The sequence below is a fragment of the Megascapheus bottae genome, chromosome 20 (assembly GCF_031878675.1).
Source record: "Megascapheus bottae isolate mThoBot1 chromosome 20, mThoBot2.hap1, whole genome shotgun sequence".
Classification (NCBI taxonomy): Eukaryota; Metazoa; Chordata; class Mammalia; order Rodentia; family Geomyidae; genus Megascapheus; species Megascapheus bottae.
In genome coordinates, this window is record NC_143528.1 from 26,557,996 (window position 1) to 26,572,146 (window position 14,151).

At 33.3% G+C, this 14,151-nt stretch overlaps 1 pseudogene; it reads right to left on the minus strand.

Annotated features, from left to right (window-relative positions):
• Nucleotides 1-836: 836 nt before the first annotated feature.
• Nucleotides 837-2,860, minus strand: LOC150049307 (large ribosomal subunit protein eL33 pseudogene; annotated as a pseudogene).
• Between the last annotated feature and the right edge of the window lie 11,291 nt (nt 2,861-14,151).

Genomic DNA, 14,151 nt, shown 5'->3' on the forward strand with positions numbered 1-14,151 from the left:
CCAAGGACAGGGCTCAGGCCCTGAGCTCAAGCCCAGGACTGGCAAAAAAAAAAAAAAGAAGAAATAGACAAAACCAAAACACATATTAAAATCAGGAAATTAGTAATGCATGACAAGGTTCACCTGGGTGCAAAATTCTGGAGGATGTAAATGGGTTTGATAATCATTACATAAATTATTAACAATCTCTGGTTTCATAATATCTTCTGCTTCAAAATAGATTTCACAATCTTGCAACATAGTAGTATAAATTTTCAAAATATACCTCCTGTATTTCTCTCTAGTTGATGATATACTAGATAGAAAAAAAACATACAGCATGAGGAAACAGCAGTGTATATTGCAGTGTATATTGATGTTAAAACCATAAAATCACGGACTTGATCTGAAAATTAGGAGAATATACGTGGCTTCTATTCATATAAAAGCCTGACAGCGTATTCAAAACACATATAACCAATGAAAATGTAGATTAAAAACTTCAGAATTATTTTAGTTCACTGTTTAGTCAGCATTAACCGTAGTAACTCACAGAATGTTTTATCAACTTTGTAACTACAAGATTGACCTTTAAATCGTATCTGTCTATTAAGCAAATTTATAATAACCATCTATTTTACTTGCTTATACAAGTATTTAATTTTTGAACTGGATCCTTATATTGTCTATGAAGTCCGTACGAGGTTATGTGCCATGTCACAGCTGACAAACTATAAACTTGCATTGTCAGATGCTATCTAACTTTGTCTGCACTAGAAAGAAGAGTTTAGCTGTACAATCCATATAACTTTATTTTTTACAAGAGTGAAGATTTACTTTATTTAATTTTTGTTAGCTTAAATTCTGGAGGGGCTCAACATCACACGGATTCTGTGCCCCAGGGCCTTAGCAGGAAGATTGCTTCGGAATTTGGCAGGAGCCATGCACTGTTTCCATGGGCCCAAGTCTCCTCTCCTCAGATGTCTCCGGGTTTCTTAGATTTGCCACCAGGAGTCCCTGTGCTGTTGTTTGTTTGTATGCGTAAGCACATCTCTTGCCCAAGTAGAAATCGGTATCACCTGGAGTGTAAACACCTTTCATTTTAAAGAGAGCCGCGGGCTCTCTTTGGTTCCTGAGACCTTCCTGATAAACAGTAAAAAATGGCCTTACGCCACAAACTTCCAGAAATATTGCCTTTTATAAGTCCTGTTCCCAGAAGGATTCACAGCCTCCAGGATGACTGAGAGAGGCAATCCCATACAACTTTTTAAATGTTAAACTCCACGTATGTCTTAAATTTGGACTCCTAATTATCTAATAGTATGAAGCAAAATTTAAAAAATCTCCAGTGCAATTTAAAAATAACTTTGAGAAGCACTTTTTCTTCTTTTTTAACAATTAAAATTGCTGTTCTGAAGATGATGTACAGAAACAGCAGTCACAGTTATATGTCAGGTAATGAGTAACATTTTTCCTTGGACAATCTCCTCCAAGAACTGTTTCTTTTTGTTTATATATTTTTTATTGTAATTAATAGAAGGGTTACATGATATTTGCCAGATAAATGGTGCATTAATTCCCATACATTGATACCCTTTCACATGTCTTGGTCCCCATTTCCCTTCCCCCCTCCCCCACCCCTCATCTTGTTTTCCCCCGTTTCCTATCCAATTTCAGATAACCAAATACAAATATATCTGATATATCAGGTAACAAAGTGAGATAGTGTAACAATATGAGATAACCAAGGAAGAACCGATTTGAATAATGGGCACTGGAAAGAATGACCATAAAGACTAATCAGGGGCTCATGGCTCACTCTTCTAATCCTAGTAACCCTGTTTAATCTGGAGGCTGTGATCTAGAGCTTTGTGATTTGAAATTATCCCAGACAGAAAAGTCTACAAGACTTGAGCTCCAACAGACAAGCAAAAACTCTGAACTGAAAGTATGATTCAAATGGCAAAGTGCCAGCTACGACAAAGAAAACTGAAAGTGATAGCCTAAAGCTTTCGTACAATTCTCAATAACACACACACACACACACACACACACACACACACACACACACACACACACTAAAATTATCTTAAAAACTTACATTTTAAATATGGCAGCAGAGTCGTGATCTCTTTGGTGCCTTCATGACTCTTTACTGCCTCCTGTCTTTAGGGCTTCGATTCCATTGGTCATAACAATGCAGGAATAATAATAAACCAGTGATCAAAAAAGAATAAAAACTTCTAAGCAACATCTATGATGTTATAAAAACTAAACATCTACCCATAGAAACTGAAGGAAAAAAGTACATATCATTTTATTAACTTTCATGTAGACCTAGAAATTTATTTACTTATGAACTAGACAATTAAAAGGCCACTAGGTATTAAGAACTACATCTTAAGTCTATCAGATGATTAACTAACTTCCAATCCAGTATATTGGAATACATGACACTCATGATTTTTCTCTTGATTAAATGTGAATGAAATACTCACTGACATTTTTCTTATAAGTAATGTCTTGCTCAGCAGATTCTTTCTTCTTTCTTTTCTTCTCTTCTATTGTCCTTCCCCTTCTTCCCCTCCTCTCTCATCTTTCCTCTCCTCTCCATTCTATTTTGCCTCAAATCACAAGAACAAACCTATCTGGATTAAGTCATCTTGTCCCTGTTAATAATAAAATTCTATAACACAACTTAGGATCAACATAGTATGAAGACATGGCCTTTACCTAACATGTGAAAGATCCTGGGTTTAATTCTCACAACAAATACAACTTCTACTGCTACTCTTAACAATAATAATTTTTCACTATCTTTGAAGAAGAAAAATTTGGCAAATAGTTCTTCCACAACACAACTAACAATACTGGATGGCATTTTGTGTCTTACTTCTCTCAATATTCTTGTGGTAAAAGCATTATATGAAAATAGAGAAGTATTGTTTTTTAATGTGGTTCAACATTTTTACATATATCAGAATTCCAATTATGAATTTTAACATGGTGTGTGTGTGTGTGTGTGTGTGTGTGTGTGTGTGTGTGTGTGTGTGTGTGTACTGGGCTTGAAATCAGAGCCTAGACATTGTTCCTGGAATTCTGTATTTCCTCAAGGCTACTTCTCTACCATTTGAACCACAGCTCCATTTCCAGCTTTTTGGTAGTTGATTAAGAGTCTCATGGACATTCTTGCTCAGGCTGGCTTCAAAACACAATCCTCATTTCTTAACCTCTTAAATAGAGGTTAAGAGTCAACTCCATAGTTTCTTAAATATATAATATACAATCAATATTTAGAACCCAAATGTATGTATGTTCCATACCTATAAAAAAATCAAGCAGTGATAAAATGAATACTCATTGAATACCTTCTGTGTACTTAACCATTGCCAATTTTTAAAATAGTTATCATTAGAATGAAAGAATTTTTTTTTTACTGTTGACAAAGTTTGACAAATCAGAGGGCGGATGTGAACATACCCAGTCTATTCTTTTCATAAGACTCAATACTTTTAAAGTTTTGTAAATGTTTTTCATTAAGCAATCTACTTTAATTGTCACTTATGTACATCTGTATAACTAAAAATAAAACTGAACTTTCCTCTGAGTGTTAGGATTTTTACAATTTTTTACCTACTTTCTCTTAGTATCCATATACAGATGTGAAGCTCTGAGAACAGCTGCTCCTGTGTTGTTTTTATTGTTTGGGAAAATGTTCAAAAAGTTTACCTTTATCATGAAATTACTTTTAATCCCTGAAAACCAGGGTCTTCCATTCTCATCAGACAGCCCATTGTACATTTTATAATAGTTGTTTCTTGTGTTTAGGCTTGATTAAAATCCTTATCATGAATTTCATTTTTATTTAAGTAATTCACTAGAGCACTTTAGATATCAAAAGATGATGCGATATCCTCAGGTTTGAAAAATAGTGAAATGTACAATTGTCTGTGTAGGCAGATGGATAAAAAATAGTAAAAAAAAATCTGTGTAAATTATCTGTTGTAATGTCAAATGTCTTAAGTAATTTAGCTTTTATAAATTACAGATTGAAAGAAAATTTTCAGAAATGAAGATGCTATGTAGAACTCTACAAAGTAATATGAATTTAAAAAACTATTCATTATCCATATCATTCACAGAATTAGAATAAAGCTATAATAAAAATATAATGAGCTAGCTAAGTTTTATTTAAATAGTTGGTTTTTCTCTGGGGTGGTTTTAGTTAAAAGGTCTTCAGAGAACCCCATTTCCTTACATGTTGTCTAGCCTGTCTTATTAATGTGAGTGAGAAGGGAAAGAACATGGATTAAATGTCAAAAGAGGATTCAAATATAAAGCTGTATTTGAACTTGCTTGAATAATTTTGCATTCCTTCACTTTTATCTCCATGAATTATGCAGTAGCTTTCCTTAGGTTTGCATTTTAATGTGAGATCGATGATAATACTGGAGAAAAACAGACTGAAGTACTCTGACATTTTATGGTTCTTATATAACGTGCTATGGAAAACAAAATGAGAAGAAAATATGCCAAGTATTTTCCATGAACTATCTCAACACATTAAGCAATTTAATAATTCAAGAGACAGATGTTTTAAAAACTACCCTCCCCCAAAGAGTGTTATTTTCTGTAAATCAAAAATATGTCTTCTTGAATATTCTGCTTGTGTCTATTCTCTTGTCCAGAATGATGTGATTTTTTTTTACAGGAAAGAATATGGGAAATGTATTTTAAAATTCCTGTGTTTTTATCATTTTGACTTTTTAGTTTAATGTTGCAACTAACAATCTTTCTAATCAGTCATAAAACCATGAATGATATATTTGGTATTTCTTATGTAACTGCAGAGCACTTGATCTAAAATAATAAAAATTAACACTTTTTCAAGAATATTGATATCCTTTTTAATTTTTAGGCCAAAGTTTATTTCTGACAAAAAATCATATTCCATTTTTGTTCTCTTGGAAACCATTTTATCTAGACAAAAATTGTACTCAATTTATTTTATATTGAAACTATTTTAGGGTTATAAAATCCAATAATACATTACCCTGAAAAGCTATGATTCAGTCTTGCCATTATGGGACGACTTGAGTGAGCCTTTCTACCAAGATTAAGTAAGAAAAGATGAGCTATTAAAAGAAAAAATGATTTTGCATTATTCTATTAATATTGTATCTTTGCTTGAAAGCCTTTTGTTTTTGTTTGTTTGTTTTTGATGGATCATGGGGCTTGAACTCAGCCTGGGTGCTGTCCCTGAGCTCTTCAGCTCAAGGCTACTGCCCTACCCTTGAGCCAAGCCCCATTTCCTGTTTTCTAGAAGTTAGTTGTAGATAAGATTGTCAGGTTTTTTTGTGCCAGGGCTGATTTTGAACCTTGATCTTCAGATCTCAGCCTACTGAGTAGCGAGTATTACAGGCATGAGCTATTGCACCCCGGCGAAAGCTTTTTACTTAAGATTTGTTTATTGCATGAATCATTGTCATCTCCCTTACTGATACGCAGAATTTTAAAAGAGAATGTTAACCTTTTATTTTTTTTATATCCAATTTTTCCTCCATACAACCAGACTGGAATTTAATAATAAAGTGATAGTACAAACAAAAAATAAAATGTATTACATTAGAAACTGAAGTTGAGAGCCGGGAGTTTGCCTAGTGGTAGAGTGCTGGCTTAGCATGCAGGAAGACCCGGGTTCGATTCCTCAGTACCACATACATAGAAAAAAAGGCTGGAACTGGGTGCTGAGGTTCAAGTGGTTAGAACTCTAGTCTTGAGAAAGTCCAAGGACAGTGCTCAGGCCCTGAACTCAAATCCAAACTGGCCAAAAAAAAAAAAAAATGAAGTTGAGTGATATAGAGAGCATGACATTGATGGCACAAATGAGATGACAGTGATCAAGATGAATTGTTCTCATAAATTGACATGTCAAATTAAATCCCTTTGTCCGACCACTTTAAGATAAGAAAACATTTTAAAAGGTTGCAGCTCAATGGCAAAGCATCTGCCTAGCAAGTACAAAATCCTGCATTTGATCCCCAGTACCAAAAAGGAAAAGACCAAAAAAAATCAGTTAATAAAAAAGAAAATAGTACATGTGGTAAATGATAATTGCGTTCTCATTTTTAAGTACCTATAACTTAACAATTATAGATACATCATCTTATGTATTGACCAAGCACAATGTTTAATAAAATATATAGATTGAAACTTTTTATACAAATTGGTACAATTTTCCTCCATAACTGTTACAATAGTTTGCATCATAAAGTCACCTGAGCCTTGACTGAAATTCCACCAGAGAATCAGAGTCATCTTTAAGCACAAGAGGTGTCTTTAGGTAATGGGTATTTAAACAAAACATGTGTGAATAAATGGTATCTTAACAATGGACAGGTATTGAAACCAATTTGTACTAATATGGTTTAAAATATATTTACTTATTTTCCACACCACTCAGTAGTTATTTTTCTGATCATGCTTTATGTCGATTTCCTCTTGTTGAAAATTGCTTTTTTTTCCTTAGTGAACATATTTTCTAAATATATTACTTCTTTTAATTTTGGATAAGATACTTTGTTAATTACACATCCACTACAGTCTTAGCTTAAAATGAAGCCATATTTACCCAACTATAGTATACTACAAATATTTCAAGATTTGATTTTCAATTTTTTGTTTGTTTGTTTTTGGTCATGGGACTTGAACTCTGGGCCTGGGCACTGTCTCTGAGCTCTTCAGCACAAGGCTACCGCCCTACCCCTTGACTATAGCACCACTTCTGATTTTCTAGTGATTAAATTGGAGATAAGAGTCATCAACGGTTTAGTGCCTAAACTGGCTTTGAACTTTCATATCAGAGCTCAGGTGCCCTGCGTTTTTAATGTTTGTTTGGTTTGGGTTTTTTTTTTTTTGCTTGTTTTTGCAGGTCCTGGGGCTTAATCGCAGGGTCTGAGCACTGTCCTTGGGCTTTCTCAAGGCTACGGCTCTACCACTTGAGCCACAGCACCACTTCTGGCTTTTTCTAAGTATGTGGTACAGAGAAATCAAACCAGGTCTTCATGTATGCTAGGCAGGCACTCTACCACTAGGCCAAACTCCTGGCCCTCAATGTTTCAATTAAGTTTTGTTTTTTCATATGTTGCCAGTGATTGATCTTTACCCTATCTGAAAACTCACTATGACCTTCTGATAACTGGAGGCTAGGAAGTGAAGGCACTGTCACAAAAAATAAGAAATGCTACCTCCACGTTAAAAAAATGAAGACAAGTTTTATCCAAGACCTATTTCAACAGAGCAAAAACCTATTTGTTCTGAGTATAACAAGGACAAAAGAATTATGGATCTATAGGAAGTTAGGCTGTAGATTAAAATTGGTAAGCATATGAAATGCCACTCATGTAGGGGATATTCTAAACAATCTGACAGCATGATTCTTCCTGAAGACAAGCTGAGGTGATGAGATATCAAGAGAGGGAAAGAGAAATTTGAACAAGTATCAAGAACACAGGGTTTTCACCAATTTGACCCAACAGAATTCCTACTGTCATTGAACTACATAGATCATTGGTGAAATTCAAATTAGGATCTTCATCAAGTTAGGACCTCATCAAAATCAAGTTCAGAGAAATATGACTGATATTTGCTTAAGGAGAATATTTTGCTATTATCCATATTTTATATGCAACATGAGGAATTTTTTTGAAAGCCATTATCAAAAACATGCATATTCATTAAAAGTCAAATAGTATTTTATTACCATGATGTGGCCTAAAAGCTCTGTTGTTGCAAGTAATAAGCATAAATTATTCATTTTAAAGCCAGACACCTATGGCTCATGTCTGTAATCCTAGCTACTCAAGGAGGCTAAGATGTGAGGATCGCATTTCAAAACCAGCCCAGGCAGAAAAATCTGCAAGACCTTTGCTCTGAGTAGTTACTCAGAAAAAGATGGAAGAGGTGTTGTGGCTTGCATGGTAGAGTGCTAGCCTTGAGCCCAAAGAAACTCAAGGACAGTATCCAGGTTCTGAGTTCAAGCCCAGGATCAGAAAAAAAAAAAATTCTAGAGAGTTGATATCATTTTCTTTGTCTTCCTGAAAGCTAAACAACAAACACTTTCTAAATTGATTGTTGTAAGTAATAATAATGATTACTGTATTTTACTGAAGCAATTATTTCCCAACCAGAAAAAGTAAAATCCTACAGACTGACCTTACTTGAAATACTTATAATATTATGGCGGTACCCCCCATATTTTCTTTGTTACTATTTTTTTAAATGCACAGAAAGATAAAGAAGAAACAAACAGAATTCATTTAAACCATCAAAGTATGTGATGTAGAGTAGAAAAAAAAATCCCAAATCACAGGATTTGTTTAATTACCAGAGAGCTTTTGAAATAGGTTGATAATGGATTAAGTTTGATGGGGGAAAAAGGCAGCTATAATCTATTTTACTTCACTTAATAACTATGTTAATTAAGCTGGGAATATTACTATGATTTCAGTCTGCTTTCCTTATTTTCTTCTACATTATTAGCAAAATTTTCAGAATAGGTACCAGGAACATCTTAAAAAGAGACAAGCAGGAAAACATGTCCCACTTTCAGTATCAAATTCAGGAAGGAAATTACATCAGCAGGAGTCATGGGTCACAGACAGAAGCTTACAGTATTGCACCTTAGTGCAATTTTAGGTAATCAATAATCTCTAAACAAAGCCCAACTCTCTTTTAAATGATTAAATTTAAATTAATTCTTTGCCCATATTAAATTAAAATATATCACCAATTGAAGTGATGCATTTGTGGTTGGTATTTCTTTTGTGAAACAGGAAGGAAAATAAGGGGTCGGGAGTTTGACCTAGTGGTAGAGTGCATGTCTAGCATGCAGAAAGACCTGGGTTCATAAATGAATCTGAGCATCTTTAAGCTGTTTATCATTCATGGATACATATTTTAAGCAAGTATTCATTCTTTAGTGAACATTTTAAATTAGTTTTTCTGTTGCTTGTTTGATGATCTTCATAAAATTTGAAACCATAAACATATTTTCAATTTCTATAAACTTACTATGAAAATATTGTTGCAGCTGACAAGCTGCTTAGCAGACATTTTTAAAACATGAGAAACAAACTTATGAGTAAATAATGATGAAAACTAATGGGGTTTGGGATGAATAAAATAATAAAATAACATAATTTTATAAAATAAAATAAAATAACTTTATGTGATCCTTTTTTAATAAATCAGAAATTATTTTATAGTCAATAGGCCTAGAGTAACTGAAATGTTCTAAGACAATATGTGGTCTTTCTCTGGTTCTTTAGATTTATTCCTACATGTCCTATCCGGGTCTTAGAATTCTACAGATTACTTGGAATAAAGATCACTGCTCAGCATATTTAGCAGATTCTCTATCAGAAAGAATCAGAGCTGAAAGGGCGTCAAGGATGACCCTGCCTAGCAACAAGAAAAACCCTAAGTTCAAATTTCAGTACTCCCATGGGGCTGGAGAGGTATGGAGAAGACAGATATACTAGCACACAAAATAAGAAAATGAATTGACCCACATACAAGATATTTAACTTTAATCTAGTCTAACTGTTTGTCTGTAAATCAGGTAATTTTTAATACTCATTTCTAATGAAAAAGATCAGAATGGAAAAAAGAGTGCTTACGGTAATATATATATATATATATATATATATATATTTCACCTTTCTCTTAATGTATATATTCATACCATAGGACAATAATCTATCACTATGTAAATGATACTTCCTTCAAGTTAGGCCCATTTGTTATTTATGTCCAGAATCTCAACCCCAAGTACTCAATAAATAAGAAGATTCTTTATGAATAAACCAAAGAATACCAGCCAGCAGTGGTGGAAACTGAGACATACAATGGATTATCAGGACGATTTAGTCTAAATGTTGTTACCATGACAACCTCTGAACTCACTATAAACCTCTGTTTTACTCAATGTATTTTCCCAATTCTCTCCAATTCCCCAGATTCTTTTTCCAAATTGGTGAAATTATTTCTAACCTATGAGATTCTCTCACTGATTTCTTTCTCACTGAAAAGAAAAAGCAAAGTTCCTTCAAGTAATTTTACTTAGGTATCTATGAGGATGGAGCATTTATAAATATAACAAGAATAGATACTGCCAGCAGCACTCTGCAAAATGGGCTCAGAGCACTCATGAACTCTCAAGACATGTAGAATGCCAGTAAATTAGAGTTCTAGTAACATTTGCAATATGTTTCCTTGGTAACAGGTTCACACTCAGGGAATAAATCTGAAAACTAGCTGCAGCATTTTGAATATTTTATTCCCTTTACTTCATTTTAATAGGTATTTTCAACTTTAAATCTGCAGACAAAATTGCCCCAATGGCATACTTGATAAATATTAAAAATAACTGTTAAATTCTGGGATCTTGATAAATCATATCACAATTCAATATATTAAAGCATAAAAGAAGCTGTACTCTATCTAATGCCTCCTATCTGCGATCTTAGCTACTCACAAGGCAGAGATTGAGAGGATCACAGTTCAAGGTCAACCTGGACAAAAGTTTGAGCGACACCATCATAACCAGTCCATCACAATAACATATACTTGTCATATGTGAAGCTGAGATCAGGAGAATAATAGTTCTAGACCAGATAAGGCAAAAAAACAAAAAACCTGTCTGATCATTTCCCTGTCTTACAGTTTCAGTGGGAATCATAAATAGAGGATCACAGGCCAAGCCAGCATGAGCAAAAAGCCTTATCTAACAAAGAACTAGAGCCTATGTAGCAGATCATTGGTCTAGCAACCATGAAGTCCTGAGCTTTAACCTCCATACTGAAAAACACAGAGAAAGAGGGGGAGGGTGGAAGAGAGGAGAGATAAGTAAAGAGAGAAGAAAAAGCAAGCATGAATAAATCTCATTAAAATATGTGTGGATTTATTTGAACATAATACTCTGGTGTGGGTTACTTTTGTAAGTTGAAGAGGAGAGAATGGAATCAATTGCACAATGCCTATGGATATAAAATATCTCCATGTTTTTAATCACTTCACCCAATTTCACATCATGAAGCAATCTAAAGGGAATGAAAATAACTATTTATTTTGTAGCAAAGGCAAAAATCATACAGAAAGCTTTCTTAATAGTATTATATAATAAGCAACATAAGTAATCTTTAAGAAGAATTACTCTAGTGCCTGGAGGCTGGCTGTGCTATGTGAATTCACCCCAGTGACTCAGAGCTCACAGCATGTTTCAGAGATATGTTAATGTGCATATGGCTTTGAAAACCACAGTGATTCACCATGAGGTTACGGTATATGGTATTTTGTGCTTCTGGAAATTATTGATAGTTCTGGGAAGATACTTAAAAACAATTTGTCTTCTGCTTTAATCAGTGCTCTCTGACAAACAATGGCTCCGTACTTATCATCATGTATTTCTAGCCCTTTGTTGTAGATAGTTGCGATAATGCATGATTTGAATGCCTGTCCTCAAGGAAATAAACAAAACTAATGAGGAAGCACCAAATGAGTAATAGATTAGAGAGTCACATCTCTAATTATTGATAACACAAAAATACTCCTATCACATATTCGATTATACATAATCAAAGCTGTATTAATCTGTTAAATTTAGTATATGCCTATTATATAATTACTGCTACTTCTGGACTTTTCTTTCTATTTTAGAAAGAAACCTTACTTCCATGACCCTCCTACCATTTCCCCAGTCCCTCCTGCCATTCCTCTATTCATCAGCCATATGAAAGTCTGATTTATATTTGGGTACTTTTAAACATTTATTATAAATAAAACATACCAAGTGTAGTCTTTTATATATGACTTCTTTCATTCAAAATTATATTTCCAAAGTTCAGCCATATTATAGCACGTCTCAGTACTTCACTTCTATATTACAATAGAATAATGTTCTATTTTGTGGATGCAGCAACATTCTTGTTAAATTTTTATAGCATTTAGAAATATAATAAAGAGAATTGTTGCAAACATGCTGTGCGGGAAGAGACAGGCAATAAGAAATCCATCCATAAGCAGTATGGTTCAGCTGTTTGTGCTAAAATAATCAATAAATGTAGTTAATATCCTTAAATGATTTAAAAGCTGGTCAAATTACTCATCTCAGAGAAGCACTCAGTATAAGGACAGTGTTTTTAAGATAAAATTCCCAACAATAATCTTTGCTTAGTCTAATATTTTTGACAGTTACTTCCTATCATGATTTCATTATCAGAGCCTTTTAGTTCCCAACAGAATCTGAGATTCTGTAGAAATCATGTTGTTCCACAGTAAAATGCAAACAATCTAGTTATACATTTTTATAGCACTTGTGATTGTGTCATATCTGTGTCATAATTCAAATGATAGGACTATATTATATTCAGTACACTTAGAACATCTTTGTTAAATGCTATGTGTATATTAGACATTGGCTTTTATGGAAAGCAATATACAGAACTACTACTTTGTTTGGCTATTCTAAAGCAGTATGCTATACTTGTCAGGTTCTAAAATTGTTATATAGAATTACTATACAGATACAAATTAATGAAAATTTATAGGCAGTTGAAAAATTGGTATTTTTGTCACAACTTTGAGAAAAGAATTAACAAACTAATTGCGTCTTGCTATTGGAAATTCTTCAAATATTTGATCCCTTACTTTTGTCAAGTAAGTTAATGCATTAATGATATAGTTATATTATTTGAGAAGATGTGTAATTATAATTTATAACATAAGGGAAGCATAAGTATAAAATATAATTGCTTAATTTATACATTTCAAGAAACTTAGTAAATTAAGGGAGATAGTCAAGAAAAGTGATCACAGATAAGGCAAGTGTAAAGCATGAAACATATCAATGCTTATTCATTCTGTGAAATCATTAATTTATCAAACCAGTTTGAGATTCTTTCCAAATAGATTTTGGACAGTTTCATGAATGAGTAAACTATTGTGTAAAGATATATTACTATGTAAATGTAAAATATTATGTATACCATGTTACCACCTTCAAATACTTCTTTCTAGGAATTTCTCAAGTATTTTATTGATATACATTGGAAGTAGTAAACTCAAAGCCTTTTTTCTTTGGACTGTTTTCAATTTTAAAATACTTTTTATATGGCCGGGAGTTTGGCCTAGTGGTTAAAGTGCTTGCCTAGCATGCATGAAGACCCGGGTTCGATTCCTCGGTACCACATACATAGAAAAAAGCCGGAAGTGGTGCTGAGGCTCAAGTGGTAGAGCTCTAGCCTTGAGAAAGTCCAAGGACAGTGCTCAGGCCTTGAGCCCAAGCCCAGGACTGGCAAAAAAATAATAATAATAATTTTTATATAACTCACTATAATAACAGCTGTGCTATTATAGATTTCCTTGATTTTCTTTCAAAATCTACTGTGAATTTCTCAAAATTATATTTTATCTTTTAAAACTTCATTATAACAATTATCTACTAACAATATATATTTAATACTATTTTAATAAAATAGTGCACACATTAGAAAAGCAGAATAGGTCTTAAGAAATGTGAGAAGTATAATACAAAATGGCAACTAAAATCTTATTAGTGTTAAAGAAATTCATTAAGTATGTAGAAAGCAGAGACTAAATGCTTCCATATTTGAAGCCATTATGTTTGATTCAACATTTGAAAACCTTAAATACGCTACCAATGTAAATATGTATTCTTTAACTTTCTAATAGAATGAAGACCAAATTAAGGTACCACAATATCAAAATAAATTACAAAACCAATATATGTGATGCTATAGCCACAATATCTAACCTCTATTGGTAGAAATTTATATTGTTTTCATTAGATATTTTGGGACAGTACTGGAGAATGAAATTAGGGCCTCAAATTCTTGTGTGACTTCTTGCTCAGTTGCCACTCTACAAGTTGAAGAACAAACCCAGCCCAATGTTTTGTCACAATTTTTTGAATGAAATATAAAAGTCTTTTCTGCCTTTGTTGGTTTGAAATAAGATTTTGCAGATCTCAGCCTCCTAAGTGGTCACTAGGTATCTTGTTTTACTGATGTATGGTTGAAGAAATGCAAGCCTCCAGAGAGCACGTTACTTTTCACACATTGACTAAAAAAGTTAGTAGTAATTTGTACTGAA